At 45.1% G+C, this 23938-nt stretch overlaps 1 gene segment (V, D, J or C); it reads left to right on the top strand.

The window, feature by feature from the left end:
• LOC309656262 (T cell receptor alpha chain constant-like) overlaps positions 1–23938 on the top strand; it is a 30401-nt gene that overhangs the window by 5492 nt on the left and 971 nt on the right. The window contains exons 2-4 of the C gene segment in view: positions 20671–20925; positions 22499–22543; positions 23418–23525.

Raw genomic sequence — 23938 nt, 5'->3', positions numbered from 1 at the left:
TACAAATAAATCATTAAGGCATTCAGCCCGGGGCCAAAAGACAATGGATCTTACTCAGCCACTCACCAACCATGCGTCCATGGGAAGCTCTCTAAGCCTCAGTTCATCTATGACGTGGAGATTATGATTCCAGCTCTGTCTAGCTCAAAGGATTTTGTAAGACTCAAATGAGATAATGTATGTGAAATCTCTTTGAAAAGTATGGGCAGTCAGGTGATTCGTGATTTTTTTCAGAGTCAGATTTTATGAAAAATTCCATTTGAGGGTAAACTTGAGGATGAAAAAGCTTCATGGATCTTGGCTATGGCAGAGAAACGGTTGAATTTGGATATAAGGTGAACCTTTCTCGTTGTGAGAAAATAGAACGTGAGAATTGGTGACTAAGACTGTCCCTGGAGATCATCAAAACCTGAGATCACTTGGGAGAGAAATGCTTGAGGTTGTGAGCTTGTAGGAAATGGTTTCGGAGGTTTCCTACCATTCCAAAGAATGTATGAGTTTAAGACTTTTCTTGAGTTTACCTAAATACGTGCTTGGTGCTGAACTGGGTTTCAACCAAGTGAGAGAACCTGGGAGAATTCCTGTGCTTGAAAATGAAGCTCACTTTGGTTTTTGTAATGAAATAGATCCCTGTGGGGTTTTTAAGCAGCCTGAAGCTGGTTTTTGGAAGGGGGACCATGTTAAAGGTGAATCTTAGTAAGTATTGCCATGAAATTTGAATTCAATTAATTACTGAGACATGTAACAGGCTTTTTTGTTCATTTAAGTGGACTGGCAAATGTCCTTGGTTTATTCAGATTTAGTGGGGAGCAGAGCTCTCCCTGTATCCTCCCCATCGTAACTGTAAGAGCTCATTTTGCTAGGCAATGGATTGCATTGTTTGCCAACTTAATAGGGAAACAGGATGGAAGAAGTCTCCCCATCTCAGTGGCCAGCTCCATCAGAAAAGCCATCAGAGAAACACTCTGAGATGCTAACACCTTCTCTTCCAGTTGGCCTCCTCTTACAACCTTGATGCCTCAACAGCCAGTGCCACAGTTTCCAGTTACCCAGATAACATCCCAAAGTCACTATGGAAGAATCTCTGTCTCATTTTGTCTTTCCTAAGCAGGAATTTACATGGTAGAACTAGATCTAGTACTTCAACAGAAAGAAGGCATGATCTAAGCGTCCATGGCCGTCCCTGACACTGCGTGATTTGGAGCCAGGCTTTGATCTTTCAGGCCCTCTATTGGCTTTTCACCTCCATTGGTGAAATTTTTGAAGGAAATGTGTCAGAGTTGTCTAAAGACCATCTGTAAATAGAGGTGATGATTCATTCCTCCACGCTTGGATCTCACTTCAGATAATATCACCTCCTCAGAGAGACCCTTCTTGCACAGCCATTCTAACAAGCCACCAAACACAGCCGCTACCTGATTCTCCATCCCGTTATCCAGCCTGATTTATTCCTGCACTTTCATCACTTGATACTGTATTATCTATGGATTTGTTTCTGTGTGCCTCCCACTAGACTGTAAGCACCACGAGGACTGGGACAGTATCCTAGCAGCTTTCTGCTCTATCCCAGTGCTTAGCACAGTGCCTTACACATGGAGGTGTTCAGTGAATAGTTATTGAGTAAGTGGAGGACACACCCCCATCTACCCTCTCCTTCTCACAAAGTAACAGAGCTTTACTGTTGCATTCCCAAACACTGAGAGCTCACTGAGTTCCTTGCCAAAGGCAAGGACAGAATACAAGTGTCCATTGTTTGTAGTTATATACACGTTGGAGGCAGTGAACAGGTACTCAGGGTATTTGCAAGGCCTCGTTTCACTGTGCCTACCAGACAGGAAGTGTGTTGGTCTTTGGGAAAGGAACCACCGTATCAGTATGTTCCAGTAAGTACCTGGTTATTATTGATCATAATGCCTGAACTTATCCTGCAGACTTACATTGCACACATGACTAAATGTGTCCTTATTCTTTAACTCAAGGAGTATTGGGGTTTAGTGATGAAAGCCATCAAAACAAAATGAAAAAAACAGATGCTGTCCCTCGTATCTAATACTCCAACCGTATCCCCTGTCCCACCCCATGCTCACAAATTTTTTAAAACACACTAAACTGATAAAAGAAAGAAAGATTACCTACAGGGATAGGAGCAATTTTCTAACCACTGGTAAAATGAGCTCATGTACAGGAATTGATTCCTAAGTAAAAATGGGAATCAAAGCTGATATGCTTTGGCTGGTTAAACAAGACGACTTGGTGAAATTTTTGAAGGAAATGTGTCGGAGTTGTCTAAAGACCATCAGCTGGACTCTTCTCAGGCTTTCCCCTCCATCAATTCTATTGTGCTCTGAAAAGAGGCTTTCAGAGGCTTAACTCCATGGCTTAGTCTTTATTTCAATAATAAAAAAAAGGGGAAATCCCAGCCAGAGTTCCCAGGAAGGAGGATAGATACATGCTAATCACATTAATCTATTATCAAGGTAGCTCAGGAATTCTTGGCAGGCAGCACGGTGCTGTGATTTATAATACATGCATCTTTGGGACTGGGGCAAGATTATCAATAAAACCCAGTAAGTAGACAATATGTCACTAAAGTAGGAGGCTTAATGTGGTGACTGAGACCCATTGAACTTACTGCAGTATTTGTAGGGCCCAAATATCAAGAAATGCATGGTTTGTGTGGATTTAAGTGCATTCTGAAATAGAAAGAAATGTTAAAGTAATGGCACAGAGGCTAGAAAGATCTAACTGTGGAGGAAAAATAGTAGTGTCGATGAACCAGAAATAACAGACTGACACAGCTCCGTCAGAGAGTGGATCATAATGAAGAAGGCAAAGTTTGCCTGAACACTGCTAGTCCTAATCCTGGCTTGATCGGCGCATCTGAGCCACAATTTCTTCACCTGTAAAATGAAAATATTTCATCTCACCTCATAAGTTTTTTTAAAGATAAAATAAGCTAATGGATATGAAAGTATTTTATAAACTAGTAAATGCTATACACATGTAAAATATTATGATTATTTGTTTTCAGAAAAAAAGTAAAAGCTAGGACAGCTTGGACATGAATATGTAAGAATCTACATATTCTCTTCTCAACATGAAGAGAATATGTAGATTCTTAGTAAAAGAGCTATTTTCATGTAGCCATAGGCATCGGTGAAAACCACTCTCTCTTCTACTGAAGTACAGAGATTCACATGTCACCCACATGAGAATGGCAGAAAGGAAGCCATTCTGTAAAGGCCTGAAATGCAGTGTGAATTCTGGGGGTAACCAAAAGGTTACCTTTGGAACTGGAACAACGCTTCAAGTCACCCCAAGTAAGTCTAAATTCCTAAGCACTTCTCCTTACTTGTGTTGTTGTCTCTCAGATTGTAACATTTGGAGCACATAACGGGGACGTAATAGGCCTTTTCTGGCCATTTTCAGAAGATTTAAATAAAGATATTATAGAAAGATCCCTCATCCAACCCTTAACATTATAATAGTTTTATTGCATCCAAGTTGTGTTCTTTCTTAATAGAAAAGAAAGCCAAGACACTACCCATGAGGCCAATTGAAAACAGTAAATTTGCAGAGCATAAGAACCAAAGAGAAGGCAAGTGGTGTTTTTTACCAGACCTGAAGCAGAGTGGGTGCCCTTTAATCAGGACGCCTGGCTTTGGGGACAGAACAGGACTCGAGTAAGTAACCAGGCTACCACTAGGCCTAAGTCTGCAAAATAAGTTGACTGTAGGAGCAGGAAGCTGTCCCTCAATGATCTGGACGCTATTCCATGAAGTTTCAATTGATTGAAGTTAAAACTAGGAGAGACACTATGGCAGGAATCTAAAAATTGACAAGCGTGATGGAGACAAAAGGACTAGATACATCCGCGGGATGCACAGAGTTGAAAATCACAAGTTTGGTGGTGATAGACCCAGAGCGATGAGGAGAGAGAGGCTTCATTTTAAGTGTTGCACAATAAATGCCCATATTTGAGTTGAATGGCCTGTGTGTTTTGTGGAATGTAAAAAGAAAGTTAAGATGTAGTCCCCTTCATAGGTGAAAGGGCTGTATCTCTCAGTCTTGGGCATGCGAAGGGTGTGTGGGCTTGTGGGTGTTTTTGGCTGACTAAGAAACACTGTGGGAAGGGTGGAGGCTCTACATGGATCTTCGGGAGTGGGACGAGACTGCTGGTCAGGGCTGGTGAGTAGAGTATCAAGGGAACAACAGGAAGATTGATGAAAATGTTTTCATGTCTCAGGAAATGATCGTGTGATGGAGGATACGCTGGAGTTTGGGGCATCACTGTTACTAGAGGTCTAATGTCTGGTTCTAGCAAGAGAATTAACCCCAATACAGCTGCAATCTCAATCTCATAGGAAGGAGGAGAAGGATTCTTCACTCATAGCTCCTCCTAACATGTATCTGTCCTATGTTAAAAAGTCTCATGTCTCCAGGGTACTTGTGTAGCAGTGCTGGTTCAGTGTGCTTAACCCCACATCATCTGTTTTTCATTTGTAAAATAAGGACAATAATATCAGAGTTCACGGCACAGTTAACGGCTCAAATAAGGCAAGGTGATATATAGAGATTGTCAACCCACTTGGCATGTGTAGGTTCCCCATAAATGCTAGTCTTCTTTCCCTTCCGTAAGCAATCAGAGGTTGGAAGACCCAACACTGCAGGCCATTTTTGTATGGGGGGTTGCTACAGTGTGAATTCAGGATACGACAAACTTACTTTTGGAAAGGGGACTATGCTTCTGGTCTCTCCAGGTAAATGTTGACCCAATCCCACTCCTGTTTTCTCGTTCTCTGGTTTAAGACTTCTACATGTAATTTCTGTGTTTTACCATTGTGGATGCATCATCCTTGTTTTATCAGTTGACCTATGAATTTAAGGTTGAGCCTTCATGGAGCACTTTGAAAAATGAAAATAACCAACAGAAGAGTTGGATTAGTAAGATTAGAAGTTGAATTAGTTGAATTAGTAGAACTAATTTGCTAGGTAGAATGGAATAGAGACTAATACCCAGATAATTAAGACAAACCTGGTTTCTCCAGAAATAGCCTGGCTTCCTATTTAAAGACTAGACTGTAGCGTCACCCCAGGTATCCCTCCCATTCCTCTTCCCTCTACATCCCCAATCTAGCTGAGGAGTCTTGGACAATCTGTGACACATACAGCTACAGAATTCTTTCATTACTGAGAAGATCTGCCTATTAAAATTGAAAGATCCTTAAGAGCAGAGGTTCCTGTTATATACCATGAAGTGTCTAATATGGTCCTTTTACAGAGTAAGTGCTTGGTAAGTGCTTGTTTAATTGAAATCAAATACCCAGAAAAATCAAGTTTCCCGGCCAAAGGGAAGAAGTGAATATAGTAAGCAACACTGTACATTCAGTATGTGGTGGAGAAGGAAAAATACTAGACTGAGAATCAAATAGACCCGTGTTTTTGTCTCTGCCACCAACTAGTAGTGTAACTTGGAGCAGATCCCTTGCCTCTAGGCCTCAGTTTTCTCCTCTATAAAAGGGGAAGTAGGTCTGGTTGATGACCCCTCTGCCCTCCTGGCACCAGCAGCCTATGAATTTATTCCATTTGGGGTGGGGGGAGCTTTTTTCTCCTATGAATAAGTCAAATAGCTATATTAAATCTTAAGTATTTTCTAACTCATCAGGGTAAATCAGGAAAAGCGGTGAAGTGACAGAGGGAGTTTATTGTGAGGCAGCGGACACTGTGGGACTCATGGGGAGGGGCAAGCAAACTCACCTTTGGGAAAGGCACCCGGCTAAAAGTGGAGCTGAGTAAGTGTGCAATTCTAAGGTAACTACAAAATGTATTCCAGTGACGGTGAATGGGAGAAAAGATGTTATTTTTGTCATTTGTATCTTATTTATAATTAACCATAATCTAGTGCTGAAGTATTAAGAATTGTGGCACCCAGATAAATTAATGAAAATATTCAAAGACTGTCCAAGAACATTTTCTTTAAGTTAGAATTTAGCAAGCTATTAAGACTTTTCCCAAGACGTGAGGCTGAGAGAAGCTCTGTCCAGTATTAGAGTTTTTAGCACTAGAATCGAGCTAAATGGAGCCAGAAAGAGGAAAAAAGCAGAAGAGCAGAAAATTGCATGGCCCTGATCTAATAGAACTTTCCTGCTTCCACTGCCATTGATTCTGAGACTCATTGCAGGAGACTATTCAAGGTCACTTGACCTATGCTCCAAATAAGCCCTACCAAGTTCATTCCAGAGATGATGTCCCTTTGCACTAAACATTATTCAAGAAGAAACAGTGAAGTGCAGAGAAAGGAGCCCAGGGCTTCTGGTTGCAGTCTAGAGTTCTAGATTTGATTGAGCCCCAACTGGCGGTGTGACGCTGAACAAGTCATTGCCCTTCTGTGTGCCTCAGACTCTTCCAGTGTGAGATGAGAGGGTGGAAGCCCTCAAAATCTGTGATTCTTACTCTTATACCATCCTAGAGTTTATACAACCCAAGGGTATGGACTCATGGCTATTTCACAAACAAGTTCTATAACACTAAAAAAAACCTTGTTAATCCATCATTTAACTTAACATATAAATCATAACCACCACCTCAGTTTCTATGATGTGTAGATACGATACTAGGGGCATGACAGACAGTATTGATTATCTTCAAACAACTATGGATCAAGGAACAGTATTCCTATTTTACAGAAAAGGAAACTGAGGCTCAGAGAAGTAACTGCCCAAGATCCCAGGGTTAGTGAGTGGAAGGGTCTAGATTCAAACCACGGTCTGCCTGCCTGATCTCAAAGCTTACTCTTTCTACTACATTATGTCACAGACCCTGTGCCAGGGATTACCTAGAAATGAGAGAGGATGCCAATCAGAGTTAGTAAGGAAATACATGGAATTTATCTTTTCCATTCTTAGATACTGCCATGACTTGAGACATGGAGCTTTGGGAAATCTTGACTTGGATGCCCCAAATCTAAAGGGTTCTCTTCCCGTTTTAATGAGGAAACAAGTAGTACAGGGGCTGCTGGGAGAATTTACCCCAATGGAGAGAGGAGACAGAAGAGCTGGCAGCAGCTACTTCCTTATTCTGACTCTCCCTTCCCCTCACAGTTTTTTGTATTTTCCCCATGCAGACCAGTGTCCAGTGTAACCCATCTATAAGTGCCTGATTCATTTGTGAGTTATAAAAATATGCAACATTGAAGGCACTTTGGACATTGCTGGATCATAGAACTTTAGCTCTGAAAGGGAAATCCAAACCTCTTTTTTTCCAGTAAAGAAATTAAGACCCAGAGAGGTTGGTCGAATTGTCCATTATCATAAAATCAGCGAGAACTAGGGCTGGGATGAAAACGTGGGGCTCCTGGTCCCTGGGCCATATTCCATGACTACTGTTTGGTGAACTAACCCTTCCAGTAGGTAGGAGGTATGAGATTGTTCATGAATAGGAAGAAACCAAATGGATTTACTGGGAGAATATAAAAAATTACTCCTTATTATGAGCACCTTCCCATAGGCTCCCTGGGCCTGCTTCACAGCTATGGTTAAAAAATGGAAGGAAAAGGAAGCAGCCTATTTTGTCACAGCACAAATCACTGTGGGAAATAGTGGAGGCTCCAAAGTTGTCTTTGGGACAGGAACAAGCCTATTTGTTGAAGCAAGTAAGTTCCTTGAAATAGCCTGATTTTTATTACAGTTGAAGGATATCTGTTTTCACTGATTTTTTCCCCCAAGGGTTTTGTCTGCTATTTAAGTAAGAAAATAGTTTGGTGATGGTAATGTTGCATTATATGTATCCACAAGCCTCATTCATGCCAGAAACATGTAGTAAACACTTAGTAAGTGTGGATGGACATAACTACCCTAGGTCCCGTCTAGAACTGAAACTCTGTAATTACATAAATGGCTTTTTCAACCTGAATATTCATGATATTTTTTATATAATCTACTGCATACAAAGCAGGATTTCCTATTGAGTTGTGACTTATTTCTTGTCATCTTCCAATGGTCTTAGAAATGAAGGTTAAAGAGTAAAATTACACGCCTCTTCCCACTTTGGCGCATGTACGCAAACTCGGGAACATGCTTAGTAACTAATTTGTGTGTGACTCAGGAATCCCCGGCTATGGTCCAGCTATAGCGCACCATTTGTATAGAGTTGGCCCAGTTATAGGGTACCATTTTGTATAGAGTTATGTCAGAGTGTGAACACAGGTTATCAGAAATTCGTATTTGGAACTGGCACCCAACTTTTGATCAGCCCAAGTAAGTCAGCTCTCCAGAAATGTGTAACCCCACCTCCAGCATTGGGTTTATATTTATATACATAGCATTTGCTCTGGTCTATAATAGAATATTATGATGAGGATGATTATCATTATTATTGTCACATCATTATTATTATTATTACCACTACTGTTTTGTTATTATTGATCATACCAATGCTGCTAACTCAGAATATATTTTTTCTGCCATATTATTCGTTTTACCCTTTAAGGAGAATCAGTGTCAAGGTATCAGGAGAAAAATGTTTGAGTTTCCTTTGCAGTCAAGTACTTGTTCATTCAGTTGCCCCCTCTCTGCTGAGGGTCCATAAGAACTTCACGATGTCGTGGTTTTTATGCTGCCTCCTGATTATCTCTGAGAAATGCTTCCTTGGTTTTTCTCTGCCTAAGCACTTAGGTTTTGCAGCTCGTATTTACCAAAAGTATACTTAGCTTTTAACCTCTCCCAAAACTGGCCTTCTTGTCCCAATAATTATGCACAGTAAAAGTCAGTTCAACTCAGTAAGTGCTTATTGAGTATAATCAAGCCAGGGGCCATAGGTGGTTTAAAATGAAACAAACAAACCAAGAAAAGAAGAAGCATAAGATGCGGTTCTTGCTCTCAAGAACTTCCAGTCTTGTCAGAAAAACAAAACACTCATCTGTTAAAAGTCTAATAACAATTTATATGTGGGTGCACCACGCAGGGTGCTGTGTGTGGTCACGTGCAGGACCTGGGACCCTACTGACTGGAGACAGGACAGCAGTGACAATGGACAGTCCATATTCCCTGGCAGAGAGCAAGCAGGATTCCACCCCTGTGTTTCTGGAAAAGGGTTTAAGACTGTTATCTGCTGAGATGTTTGACTTTCTTGACAGAAAGCAGCCTTGACTTAGGTGAGGATAGAAAAAGTAGAAACAGGAATGAGTCAGGCGCGAGTCACCCAGAAACCTCGCTCAGCCCCAGAGAGGATGCGGTGACTCTGAGTCACGCTGAGGCGTGTTTTTAGCATGTGCCCTGGCCCGGCTTGCTGGAAATGCTCTTGCTCCTACTCTTTCTGGCAAAGTGAAAAATACATTTTTGCATATGCCCCTAAGGCAATGGCGCCTTCCTCTCAGGCAGGGCAGCTGAGGTGGGAAAATGCAGGCTGCTGCCTGGTATCTATTTTCTTTCTTTTTTTTTTTTTTTAATTTACTTATTTATTTATTTATTCATTTATTTATTTTGGCTGCATTGGGTCTTCGTTGCTGCGCACGGGCTTTCTTTAGTTGTGGCGAGAGGGGGCTACTCTTCGTTGTGGTGCGCGGGCTTCTCATTGTGGTGGCTTCTCTTGTTGCAGAGCACGGGCTCTAGGCGTGCGGGCTTCAGTAGTTGTGGCTTGAGGGCTCTAGAGCACAGGGTCAGTAGTTGTGGCGCATGGGCTTCAGTAGTTGTGGCTCACAGCCTCAGTAGTTGTGGCACACGGGCTTCAGTAGTTGTAGCTCGCAGGCTCTAGAGCACAGGCTCAGTAGTTGTGGCGCACGGGCTTAGTTGCTTCACAGCATGTGGGATCTTCCCGGACCAGGGATCGAACCCGTGTCCCCTGCATTGGCAGGGGGATTCTTAACCACTGTGAGGGAAGTCCCACTGCCTGGTATCTTTAGAAACACGTACACCCACCCGGCCTATGAAGGAGGCAGGTTTTTCACCAAGTTTTGTAAAGGTTCTGTGTTTCCCAGAGGAGAACTAGCCAGAGGCTGTTTGTTGATGGCTGTGATGAGGAAAATGGAGGTGATGGGTAGCATCAGGGCTGAAGCCGCTACAGCCATTAGGGAGTCTCCCTCCTGCGCTTAGAGCACCCACCAGAAGGAAAAGGTTAGGATCAGCCTTCCAGGAGCCCAGCTTTTAGAGCTACTGGGAAGCGTGTGTGGCCTCCATGAGAGGGTGGGCAAACCCAGGACCTTTTTGTAATGCACTTTCCCAGAGTGTGATTATGGGAACAGATTCACTTTTGGAAAGGGGACTCGAGTGTTGGTCACACCAAGTAAGTGAGCCAGGATCCTCCTGGACACATGACCCCTTCCCCCACCCACCGTTCTTCCTACCCCGTAGGTACCGGACAACTTCTTATGTCCATGGGAGGGGGGAGGGCATGTCCTCCATCAACGCCACCCCTAATGTCCTTAGAAGCTCACTGTGTCAAACCTTCGTGTGCCCCTTGTTTCTTCCACCCTCCCTTCCTCTCAGCATCTCCACTGACAATATATTGAATAATATAAAAATCTCCTTTACCGCCCATCCTGGGAGCACTTGTATCTGACAAAAGAGTAGCAGAGTCACACCTTGCTGTGGCCCCAGGCAAGCAGGGTGGTGCTGGAGGTACGGCCGCTGGGGAGTTGCTGCCCTGCTTCTCCACTGACAGGAGCGTGTGTTTTCTGCTGGGTAAAGGAGGTGAGGAGCTCTTCTAGTCCCCAGTCCCTGGCTCCCATCACCACCCCTAGGCTCAGGGTTCCAGGACAGCGGTGGGAGATTCCTGCAACTCTGGGGGCGTTGGCCAGTGTTTCCCCGGACTGTTGCCCCAACCACTGGAGCAATAGGTAGAGGGAGGTCACGTGAGATGGGTTTTAGCAAAGGCTTTCCTCGCTGTGTGTATCAGGAAGAAACTATGGACTTATATTTGGAAGAGGGACCAGGCTTGCTGTTCATCCATGTGAGTATTATAGAAACGGTCAAGGGGTATTTTGTAGACAGAGGATATATGATGGGAGGATACTGCAAAAATGAGGGAGTCTGTGACTGGATTGCTCCATCGTGAAAGAGCCCTTTGCTGTCTGGGAGTAACTTACCATTGCGTCAGGTCTAATGAAATGACTGAGGCTGTGCTGGACAAGGGTTTCGCACAGTGCGTGCAGAGGACAAATCACCAAGGTTTGAGAAAACAGGCTTCACTCTTGGTTAGGTTTCTGAAGCAGAACTGTCTTCCTGGCAGCCGAGGGGCCCATCCTGCCCTTCAACCCCATGGCTGAGAATCTCTCGCCATGTCCCCTTGGATCCATGAGATATCTGTCGCACGTGACAGCATCCCAACCAGAATGCTGAGACACCCTGGGGTGCTGGAGAGGGCGGTGGGGCAGGGACAGGTCTCCTCTGGCTACAGGAAGCCTCATCCTTCCCTCAGTGGAAAGCATTGCTGGGAAGCACCATATTATTAGCTACTATTTACTGAATGCCTGACATGTGCCAGTGACTATACTCTGTCCTTCAAAGAATTTCTCATTCAGTGCTCACATCCGTCCTAATGCTAGGTAGCTGGTATTAGGCCCATTTTACAGATGAAGAAACAGAGGCTTGGGGCAAGTAGCTTGCCCAAGATCACACAGCTAGGAATAATAGGGCTAGAATTTAATTCTAATCTATTTGACTCCAAGGCCTTACTGTTAACCATGCCACCACACTGCCACCACTGTCCCTCCTGCACTCTGTGAAGGAAGACCCCAGACCTCAAAGGCTACCTGTCTCGTCCTTGGTTTGCCTACCCTGAGCCTTCTTGCCATGGTGACCATGGCAGCTTTGGTCCAGGACTTAGCGTTTCTGAAGAGATGAGTAAAGTCATTGAATTGGGTTGGTAGGATGCAGGTATGGCAGGGAGGGAAGCAGAAACCTAGGGGGACTGATTATTGGGCATAAAGTGACACAGAGAGAAATTTATCATCAAAACGATGGAACAGGCTGTTCAAAAGCTCCATTCCCAAGAGTGAAGGCTGTAAATGTTGGGGGGGGGGGGGTGTGAAGCGCAGGCAGCCGTCCTGGGTGGCAGAGGGCAGGTATTTGTACTGCATTGTACCAGGGTGTGGACACAAGCAGCAGAACACTCACTTTTGGGAATGGAACAAGACTCCAAGTGCATCCAAGTAAGTGCCTGACCTTAGACTCCAGCCAAAGACACAGAAAGTCCCTACTCGGCTTTCTTAAATGTTGAGTCTGCACTTCCTGAGCTAATTTCTCATGATTCTTCATGAGGCTTGAATGTTTTGAAATTTGAATTCCCAGCCACTAGCTCAACAGCGGTCTATTTTCTAAAGGTAGTAATTGCCAATGGGGCCTGGCCTTTTCATCGTTACAGAGGCAGACTCTTTTGCTATTTCTAGATTCCTTTGAGACAAAAGACCTTTATCAGAAAAGAAATCATGACTGATTATGCCAAAAAAATTTATTTTTGTTACCATCTACTTTTCATGAGAGGTGATAAGTTAAACTTCCTAAAGACCCTGGGCATGGAATACACTCTCACAAAACTCCATATCTAATCAAGAGAGATAGGAAGAACTTAAGGTCTAAATGATACAAGAAAAACAATACTGGGTTTAGAAAATGGACCCATACAGAACTTAAAAGATAAATGAAACAGTCCTAATAAAAGAAGGTAGAGGACAGGATTGCATTTAAAATGAATTAAAATAATTAGAGGGCTTTCATTCAACAAATATTTACCAAGCAACTAGTATATTCTAAGCACTATAGAAGGAGGGAGGAGGGGAGGGAGGGAAATGCAGAGTCTCTGCCATCCAGGATCTCCCAGTGGGTAAACATCCATATAAAGAGACAATTAAGCCCAGTGTCACCACATCGTAGTGGAAGTACACACAAGTTGCGATGGAATAGCAGAAATGAAGGCATCCCTGACCTCCTATCCTAGTTGCCTGGTACTTTCATGCATTCTGCACTGCACCATAAGCTCTGTGAGGTCAAGATCCTCTCTCATTCATCCTTACACCTCCACACTCCAGCACAAGGCCTGATGCATAGGTGTCACCTAAGAAATGATTGTTGAAAAAATGCCTCTAGCTAGGAGACTCAGGGAAGGCTTCAGTGGAGGGATAGTGACTGTTTAGAACATACTGGTTTAGACACTAGCAAGTATTCTCCAACAGAGTTGTTAGATTTCAAAACCGGGAGATTACAGAATCCATCTGAACGTGTGTGGGTGGGCGAAAGCCCACTTCTCTGGGGAAAACTTCTTCCATATTTATCTGTTCATTTGTTCACCAAAGCCTCTTCCCTGCCCTGGGTCAGTTCAGGCTACATTTAGAAAGCCTGAAACCCATCATATTTCTAAAGAACCAGAGTTCAGAGGCATAAGAACTACAATACCCTGAGAGGGAAGCAGCACAAATGGGTTTTAGCAGCAAAAAGGAGAGGTCTAATGATAAATACATGAAGACTATGTCCCTACTTGAGACGTCACCCAGGAAACTTTTCTCCATTTGTTCTAAGGAAATTTTTCTCCTTTAGGACCAGAACCTTCTTTGAAGTACACAGCTCTAAGGTGTGTAGGAAGGTGTGTGGAAAGAAAACCAATAAATTCACATTTGGGAAAGGCTTTAAAGTTGCCATTGTTCCCAGTAGGTAAACCCTGCAAAGTGTTGGGGTGATGTGGTCTTGCATGATGACTGCATACGTATCTGCCCTCGAGCCATTCCTGACAGTGGCAGGAAAATTTGCTACATATGAAGCTGTTTCATAATGATTAGAAAGAAATAATCAGCATTAATGAGGCCCCTAATTGTGTCCGTAGGAGTTGGTAGGAGAACAAACAGATTCAGAACACAGAAAGCTTAAGGATAAAATGAGGCTGAAATTTAGGATGAATTTTAAATTCTTTGAACTAGAAAAGGGACTTCCAGGGAATGTATATCTAAACCTGTACATGTTCCACAGAGGTTAAGGGGTGTTTTAAGAAAAAAAATTCTTGAATCGAGTTAAGTTTAAGAAGCTCTAAATTTCTTTCTTGTAAGACTTCTCAGAGCCTTTAAAATGCTACTATGCACTGTTGGTCTTCAGGACTGAAATACGCTATACAGCGTTTTCCAAACTTCTTTGAGCTTAGAATCTTCCTTGCAGAGAAACTTAGGACCAGAGTTCTGTGAATTTCTCACTGAGAAGGACTTGTCTAAACCACTCGCAAACTTTGGAGACTTTTTTTGTCCCCATATGAATGTCAACCCTAATCTTAGAACCCTCCAGAGAAATAGATTCTCAGGCCCCATCCATAACTCACTCCTGATTCTCACAACCTTCAGAGTTAAGCAGTGCTCCTTGTGCATTGTATGTGATATCCCTATGGCAATATTAGTCTCTCTCTGTCTCTGCCGTCAAAGACTCATAGAACTGCCTTCTAAAAGGAGAGCTTTCATAGGCCTCCCTTCCATGAATTAAGCCCTACCCAAGGTTTTCCGTCTATTGCCGGTGCTGTGAATTTTCCCTCAAGATTCATTTCCCAGTTAATCCCTGGCTCTTCTCCAGACCCTTCCAATTGTCCTCCTTCACTTCCAGTGTGGAACCCAGAACGGGCATCCACCCTCCAGGAAGGCCTGACCTGCTCAAGGCCGGCTAGGAGGGAAAGGTCTGTGAGATTATTACACAGAAAGCTGAGGAATTAGGACTCAGTGGGCCAGACTTTTTTCTTGTGCCAGAGAAAGGGGGATTTTGGAGGAGCCTGTAAAACAGGTACAGGAGACATTTCTGCCCCAGTGAAGCTGACCCTGCCGGGGGGCTAGAGTTCTTGTAAAGCACCCTCCTAGTGTGTGTGGTCTGGTGGCTACAATAAGCTGATCTTCGGAGTGGGGACCAGGCTGACCGTACACCCATGTGAGTATGACGGTGCCAATGACCAGGGCAAAGGAACTGACAACTTGTCTATGAGAAAACCAGCAATGATTTACGGTAAACTCGAGGATATGTGAAACACTCGTTTCCATTTCTGCAAACTCTTCTGGTATCTTAAGATGTTCCCATTTCTCATACTAAAGACAGAAGTGCCAAGGGCCAGTTGAGGAAATGAAAATCTGAGAATAATTTACAGAAACATAAAAAGAGTTGCAGATATTCAGTGCTTTCAAGCAAAACAGATGATGTCAGCACCAGATGATCTGAAGATTCAGGAAATTAGCTAAGTGCTCTTGGGGAAAGAGATGAGTTCACGGCAAACACAAATTCTCCTTTATTGCAGCAGGTAGCTAAATTCCGTGGATGGACTAATGAGCATGGTGTGGGGATACCTGCTCACAGAATCTTCCTCTCTGGAGCTTAGTAGAGCATTGAACCACTCCCAGGGTAAAAGTGACCCAGACCCCTATCTGAATGGCAAATATAACAAGGCACGGAGGCAGGATGGTGTGGGGTTCATAGCAGAGCTTGGGAGGCTGGCAGACCTGGGGGAAAGTCTGGCTCTACCATCTCTAGCTAATTAAGTCTCCACTTTCTCAATGGCAAAATGACAATAAGCACATCATAACAAGACAATGCTCAGCATATAGCAAGTAATCAATAAATGGTAGCTTTACTAAATAATATTAATAATAATTATCATCATCATCAACAAGGCTTTGTTATTACTAAACCTTCATTATTGTAAAGGGAAAGGGGAATGACTTCCCTGGGAAATACGAAACCTAAGAAACAAAGACCCAGGGTGCCTTGTAGAATGGTGCCCTCAAAGTCCGGTGGGTTTCAGCAGGTTAACATCAGGAAGGTTATTGCACAGACCTTACCCTCAGTGGGGATCCGGCAGTGGTAACAAGTTAAACTTTGGAGCAGGGACCAGACTAAGTGTCCAACCAAGTAAGTAATGCGGGGCAAGGGTGGACATTGACAATTAATTCTTCTTTGTCCAAGATGCTGAGTTGAGCCCAGGTATTATATTCTGTAGGATCCCAAATGTTTCTTTCCACCCATCCCAGAAAATCCTCTCATCCTGCGCTCAATGCTCAGGAAACATCCTTGGGCTACAACCTGAAGAATCATGAGTCAGGTGATGGGCAAGGAGTCCTGGACCTTTCACGAGAGGATCCAGGATACTGCTGCCCTGAGCGGGGGATTTTACTCTACTGAATTCTTGGTTTAAGGAAACCACAACCTCCAACCGAGGGCACTACAGCAGGATGAGGCAGGAGGGGAAGGATTAAGAGACAAAGTCTCAACACAGAAAATCAGAAGGTATACCTCTAAAGAGTGTGACCCTCCATCCCCTGTGAGAGACCAGTGTTTCTGCTACTGAACTAGGAGGTAGTCCAGTGAGTTTCTGTAATGGTGTCACCTGCACTGTGAATACCAGAGGAATGACCGATAAATACACATTTGGGAAAGGAACGCAAGTGACCATAATATTTGGTGAGTCATTCTAGGTGGCACCATTTGCAACCCCATGGGCCAGTGTCACTAATCTTTTCCCCGGAGATATTAGTATTACTATGGTAAGGCTAACTGTGGGTGTTACAACTAATTGTCTTACAGAGGCCTCTGTGAACGGGAAAAGCCACACTATCGATCTTGAAAATCTGTGTTTCTCTAGGTCAAACGCATTAAAATTTTACTCTAGTCATTCAGTGGCTAATTTTAAATGCCTTCTATGTGGCCATCAATCTATAAAATGTGAGACTGAGTATGAAGATATCTAAGATAGATGCTTGACCTGTCTCCAAATAGTATAAAAACTAGCCAAAGGGACCAAACTATTGTAAATTTAGCAACCTGAAAACCATATTAGTATCAACCAGCTGATGATGTCAAAAGGCACAGTAGAGATTCAGAGGAATGGAGTCCCGGCTGAAAAGTTGGCCTAGATGGAGAAGGTTTGATGCAGTAGAAAGGATTCGTTGAGTCTGAAGGATAGAGTAAGATCTGTTTGGGCAAAGCAAGGAGAGGAGGGGACTTCCAGGCATAAGGAACACCAAGAAAGAAGGCATGATCTTGGGAATGAACAAGGCACATGATTTTGCCCAAGTAAACACATCTAATAATGAAGTTAGATGGAGAGAAAGCCAAAGATAACTTTATAAACAATGGAGAAAAGGAATACTACAGCCTTCAAGAGAATACAGTATTGATCACAAAACTTGGTATACAGTAAATAATAATAGATCATATATAGTACTTTTATTATTATTTTTTAAATATCACATATTTCTCTGAAATGGTAAACTGAATAAATACAAATTTGCTTCAAAGCCTTAAAAAAAAAAAAAAAGAAAGAGAGAGAGAGAATACAGACAATTAGGGCCAGGACCAGCCACTAGGAAACTGGGAATCCAATTCAAAAATGCAGACCAGAGGTGAAGTTGAGAGGGGCCAGCTCTTTCCATGGACGGCTTGTGGCCTAGACCTCCCCCTTCTTGCTCAGTGGGCTGTAAGAGCCCATCCCTCAGAGGAGGGGAAACCTAGGCTCTCTGTAATGGAGACATTCAGAGTGGTATGGAGGTATTGCCTCCCAGATGCAATCTGGTAAGGGAACCAGAGTTTCCATTACTCCCAGTAAGTCTGTGCAGGCTCACTGCTTCCTGACGCTCACCAGAGCCTCGGTGGAACTCAGACTCAGAGTCAGTGCTTCTAACTCACATTTTGGGTTCCTGGTGCCTAAGTACCAAGAACAGATTTAGTGGTAAGGGAGCTTTCGATCACTGCTGTGCCCCTGGGGGTCTAATGCACTAGAGCCTTCGGACATGTGCTTCTGCCGTTAGTTCTGAATTTAAATGAACAGTTAGGAACTAGAATAGGTGACTTCCATACTGAAAAATTGATCCAGTCTTGCTAAGGCTACCTTCTGAGATGTCATCAGTGGTAGGAGGCATTTATCTTGCTAAGGTGAAACAGGATGTCTCTCCTCCCAGGGCTCTGGCAGATGGACCCCTAAAGCCCTCCAAATTAACAGTGACTCATTCTTTGTTTTCAGACAAAAAGGTCTCACTAGAGGTACATGGGGTGTAAAAGTAAAAGGGGGCTTTAAAGAGTCAAGTTTAGGGATCAGTATCCAGCTTTTTTGACCAAAAGGTCTAATTAGCAGAAATTCTGAAAATCCGATGATCACTAGGCCACTTGTTTATCCAACAATTATTTCTTGAGCCCCTAGTATATGGCAGAGACCAGGGACACAGCAGTAATCTAGGGACAGGCCTTTGCTGTCACAGAGCTTACATTCCAGGGAGCCAGTGTGAAGAGTTTGGTGTAGCTGTACTCATATAGGGCATATAAAGGATTTGAGAGAGGAAACTCAAGCTCTCCAGATCATGGCAGCCCCTGAATGTCAATCCAGGAAGTGTGGGCATCATCCTATAGGCAATAGGGAGTCTCTGAATTATTTTGAACAAAAAGTGACCCGATCAGCTCCATGTTTTAGACAAGTCGTTTGGATGATGAGCTCAAAGAAGAGATTGAAGTGTGGGGAGCAGGAGAGGGTGAGTAAGAGAGGAAATCAGGGGTAGGGAAGCCGCACAGGAGAAACAACAGCCAAAATGCACATAGGGAAGCCCAAAGGGTATCAACTGGTAAAAACAAGACTTGAAAGAGGCTAAAAATCACCTCAGTTCTTCTGACTTCACTAACTGCTCTTTCATTTTGATCTCTCACTAGCAAAGTTGAGCTACAATTAGCCTGCCCCGCTATCACCCCTCACAGAACTCAAGTTGGCTTTAAGTCTCACCCTCAGCCCCTGGTGTCTTTCCTCATGGTCCTTGGCATTGCTCACTCCAGACCAATGCTGTCTGATAGAACTTTCAATGACAATGGAAAGATTCTGTCATTCTTCACTGTACTATACAGTAGGCATCAGCCACATGTAGCTACTGAGATCTTAAAATGAAGGTTTATGGTTAATTGAATTTTTAATTTTACTTGATTTTGGTTAGTCTTAATTTCAATAGCCACAAGTAGCTAAAGACGATCACATTGGACAGTGCGGTCTAGACCTTCTCCAGCCTGACACCCCCCTGGCACTAGGACTTGAGTGAGAGTTTAACCAGGACTCAAAGTTGGGCATCTGGCCCCCACAGTAACCCCCTTCCCCCTCTAAGGCCATCCTGTGTCTGGTGGCAGCTTAGCCTCTGCCTTCTTCTTGAGGCCACGTTCTCTCAGCACCTCCACACCCTTCCATGTCCCCCTCCCCGGTCCCACCCATGACCCCCGCTGATGACTAACAAATCCACTGGCGTGTGGTATTGGTTAATGGCTTCCCGTCTCTCCCCTCCCAGGAAGAGATTTACGCCATAGATCTTTAACCCACGGTGATGTCAGCCCCACAGGTAGATGGAGATCAGAGGGGAGCAGGCAGAATCCTTTGAAGCCAGAGGTTTGGATGTCGCTCACATGTGACCATGGACCCACCCCTGCTCTGCTGCTCCAGGGACAGCCCCACCACAGACAGCTCTGCCTTGACTCACCATCCCAAGGCCATGCCAAGGGCTGATGCCCCTGGTTTGGGGTCCAGCTGGATATCTGCATTGCCAAGGCCACCCTGGCTGGCTCAGCTAGTGGGGTGCATTATGCATCACTGGTCTGCAAAACTTTGCATGCGTGGTGAGGAGCTGGGGGAGCAGAGAACCACAGGGGCAGGAAGCTGTTGTCCCAACCCTGCTGTAAACTCTCCGGGTGGCCCCAACGTGTTAATCCTCCAGGCAAAGCTCTGCTTCCTCCTCCAAGGGCAAGAGGTCTGAAAGAATAAACACTGAGGGTTGCATTAAAAACACAAAATCCTATGAAAATACTGAAGAGTCATTCTCAGCACTAAAGAAAAGCCTCCAGCAACTCCTGCTTCCTGGGGGGGTGAAGAGTAGAAACTGTGTATTACTTGGCAGCACATTATTATGGCAGTCTCCTGGTAGTATCAAGAGCTACAATTACTAAAATTATGTCAGTATTTCACAGTTTATTAAATATAATTTATATGGAGAAACTCTCATGGCTTCTCAGAATAGCCTGGTTAGGAAAGTGGATGAGGCAACATCCGCATTTGACAGATGAAATGCCTGAGACTCAGGGAGCGGGTGTGAATTGCTCAAGGCCTTGTGTCTAGTAAATGGTAGAGCCAGGGCTTGGATGCAGATGTTCTGATTTAGCGTCTAAAACTTTTATCAGTGAGAGAAATCTCCTGGTGATGCGACCGATCTTCCAACTTCATGCCAGCCTATCATAAAGCTCACATTCCTGTCAATGCCCAACCTTAGTGGGGGAGACCACCCCGGATTCTAAGATGTATGGTTTGCTTTGCTGGACATCTTTTCTACGCTCGCTTTGTCCTGTCAGAACTATGTTGTTGCTTACTGTGCCTACTGAGCTTTGAGGAAGTTCCCTTAAGCAGAAGAGTGGGCAGTATACTTAAGTAGCCCTGCATTTCTGGTTTCCTTGAATGGCACGCAGGGCCTGGCAGAGAGCATTCACTAAGAGCCTGGCCTCTTGGCCAGGACTCATGGTTTGTGCCTGTCCCTGAGTCCCGTCTGTTGCAAGCTGCTGGTGTCTACAATGTTCTTTCCCATCTAAAGCCTGACAAATGTGACGTGTCAGCCCTACAGAGCCCCACTCTTGCCCATCACTGGCATCTGGACTCAGGCCTGGGTTGGGGCAAGGAGAGAAACGAACATCTCCTAACCCGTGTCTTTTGGGTCTACAGATATCCAGAACCCTGACCCTGCCGTGTACCAGCTGAGAAGCTCCAAATCCAGCAACACCTCCGTCTGCTTATTCACCGATTTTGAATCTCAAGCCAATGTGTCACAAGTCACGAGGCCCGTGGTGTATAGCTCAGACAGCACCGTGCTGGACATGGGAGCCCTGGGTTCCAAGAGCAACGGGGTCGTGGCTTGGGACAGCACGACCGATGTGGGATGCGAAGACACCTTCAACCAGACCTTCTACTCCAACTCAGGTGAGTGCAGCCTTGGTGCCGGTCTAAGCTGAGTCTCCTCCTTCGAGAGGCCCGGCTGTGCTCGGGGCTCGGGTCCTTGGTATCTAAAAGCTGCTCTGATTGGTGGTCTCAGCCTCATCAATTGTCAGCAAAGCCCCCTCCTCTCTCTTTACTGAGCACCAGTGAATCCCATGCCGGCAGGCCACAGGACGTCCTGGGCAAAGAGCAGAGGGGGAGAGGCGAGGGGCACACCGGCCCTGAGGTTCACCCACTCTGAGTCCCACCCCCCCCCGCCCCCGGCTCCGCTCAGTCCCTTACTGCTCCTCCAGGCCCCGCCCTGATGCACTTCTCCAAGATCCCTCCCCTTATTTCTCCCTCTCTGCCAAAGGTCTCTCCCAGCTCCTAACCTCACTCATTCATTCATTCATTCACTCAGCGATCACTGATTGTGCATGTACAACATGCCAGTTGCTGCCATGGAGGAGCAAACACATCAGGTGAGGGGTCTGCCCTGAGCAAGCCCCACTCCCGTTGCGGGAGACCAACCATCAGCAAGTGGAAATCGAAAGAACTCCAGATTGTAATATGTGCTTTAACTTGGAGTTGGGGAAACAGCCACCTTAGGGACAAAAGTCACAGAAGGGCTCTCTGGGGAAATGCTATTTGAGCTGAGATTTCAAGGCTAAGAAGGTACCAGCCATGCCAAGGGCAGAGAAAGGACCCTATAGAGGCCTGAGCCAGGAGCTCAGTGAGAAAGGAGAAGGGCAGGAGGAAATGAGATGGAAGAGGTAGGCAAGGGCCACATCACAGGGCCTCACCCATCATGAGAGGGAGACACTGTTCTAGGTACAATGAGAAGCTGTTGATTGGCTATAAACAGGGGAATGACATCCAATTTACTTTTTTTAAAAATCACTCTGACTGCTGAGTGGGAAATGGATTGTAGGAGCCAAGAGCAGAAGCAGAAAAGAAGCCCTTGCAGCAGAGAGATGATGGAGGCCAGGACGGGCTTGTGGCAGGGGAGTTAAATGCCCATGCCCAACGCTATTTGGGATCCAAACGTAGAACCATGCAGGGATGAGAAGGAAAAGGGGGCATCAATGAAGGTGGCTGGATTTTATTTCTGAGCAGCTGTGTCAATGGTAATGCTGTTTACTGAGTCAGAGAAAACAAACAAACAAATTTGGGATGCAGGGGTCAAAACTTTGTGGAACACATGAAAGCATCTATACCCCTCATGGCACTTGTCACTGTGTCTGTTTTACTTCCTCTATCAGACTCCAGACTGGAACTCGCCCAAAGGGCAGGGTATAACAGCTCCTTAGGGCCTTGTGTCATGTAACATGCGTTTAGCACAACCAGTGTTCATTAAGTGAATAAAATGGTGCCCAGAAGCCAGGGTGCTGGTCCTTCAGGGACCACCGCCATCATTCAGTGGCTCATCCCAGCAGATGCCCATATGGAACAGGTTCTCTCCAGATCTCTGCACAAGGAAGAATGGAGAGGCTGGAGACATTCACCAGCCCAACTTCTGGGGTGGGAGAGTCAGCACGCTCGGGACTCTAAGAAAAATTTCTTTGTTTGTTCCTTTTAGGAATTCCCTGTGATACCAAGATAGTAGAGAAAAGCTTTGAAACAGGTAAGGGAGGGGTCTATCCTGGCCTCACACAGGTTTGTGGAGGCGATGAACCCACAATTATTGGGATGGGACAGAGATGATGAGAAGGGATGTGTGGATCTAGGAACGAAGTTCTGAGGAACAAGAACAGCCGTCCGAGCCCTGGTCAGAGCTGCCTGGGGACATTCTTATATCCCTAGATTCCTCTCTCCATCTCTAATTTTCTTTTCCACTCTAAGTACTTTGAGGATGAGTCTAGTTTTGCTAGACCAGTGACTCACTCCTAGGCCTCTGTATTCCTTTCAATAGCTCCACTGTCAGCACAGCTCAAGAGAGCTTCTGGGTGGCCCAGGTGTGAAATCTCTGACCAGCGTTTGTGAAGCCCTAGACTAACCAGGTCGCCCTGAAGACATTTTCCCTCCACAGCCAGGGGGTTTTGCCTTCTTTCAAGAAGAGCAGCAGAACTCATGTAGGCAGTGACCTTGTCTCTCAAAGATCCCCACCACTCCTCACCACCTACCCTGGGCCCATATTCATTGCCATTTGAGCCATTTGTACTGAGTCATCCGTCTTGTGGTTCAGCCACTAGATTCTCACGAAGGGGCCCAGACCCAGGGGGCTGTGTGTGATAAGTTCTGAGCGCCCACCATCCCCATCCACGGAGGGGCTCAGAAATAAAACAAAGAGTCAATGCAGTCAGTGTTTCCCTTTGGAAATGGAATGCTGTTGACCCTGGAGGGATGTACAAATATGTTTATGAGGGGATGTGCACCAAAGCTCAAAGGGAGAGGCAGATCCGGGCGCTGACGCCCACCCCACTCCCCACCCTGCTTTCGGTGTCACGGGGGCTGTGCAGACCTGTGCCCATGACCGCTGTGGCCCCTCGGTTTTGCAGATATGAACCTAAACTTCCGAAACTTGTCAGTGATCGGGTTCCGCGTCCTCCTCCTGAAAGTGGTCGGGTACAACCTGCTCATGACGCTGCGGCTGTGGTCCAGCTGAGGTGAGCCGGCATCTCAGCCGGGCGGTGGGGTCTGGGGGTCTGGGGGTGGGTCCCCAAAGCTAACCTCCCCCAGGCTCTTGCTTTTAGGTCCTAAGTCTGGGCCCACCAGACTCCTCCTTTTTTTTTCCTGTTAGGAGTTCCCCTTGTTAATAGCAATGGCCCAAAATACTTGATAAACACAATACACTCCTCAGGTGACATTAGTCACCTCGCTTGAGCCATGTCTCCCCTACAAAGTACGAGGAACAGTTGTTATTACCCTCATTTTGGAAATGAAGAAACTGAGGCCAAGTAACATCAAGGGCCACACAGCTAACGAGGGAAACTTGGGAGAAACTTAGGACCCAGACTCATTCATACCCACACCTTCTATCATATCCCTTTCGCTGCAAATCCTAAAAGGGCGGCCCCCA

This window comes from Balaenoptera physalus (assembly GCF_965194825.1).
Source record: "Balaenoptera physalus genome assembly, chromosome: 2".
NCBI classification, from domain to species: Eukaryota; Metazoa; Chordata; class Mammalia; order Artiodactyla; family Balaenopteridae; genus Balaenoptera; species Balaenoptera physalus.
Note: the sequence above shows the minus strand (reverse complement) of the source record. Positions and strands in the feature narration are given on the sequence as shown.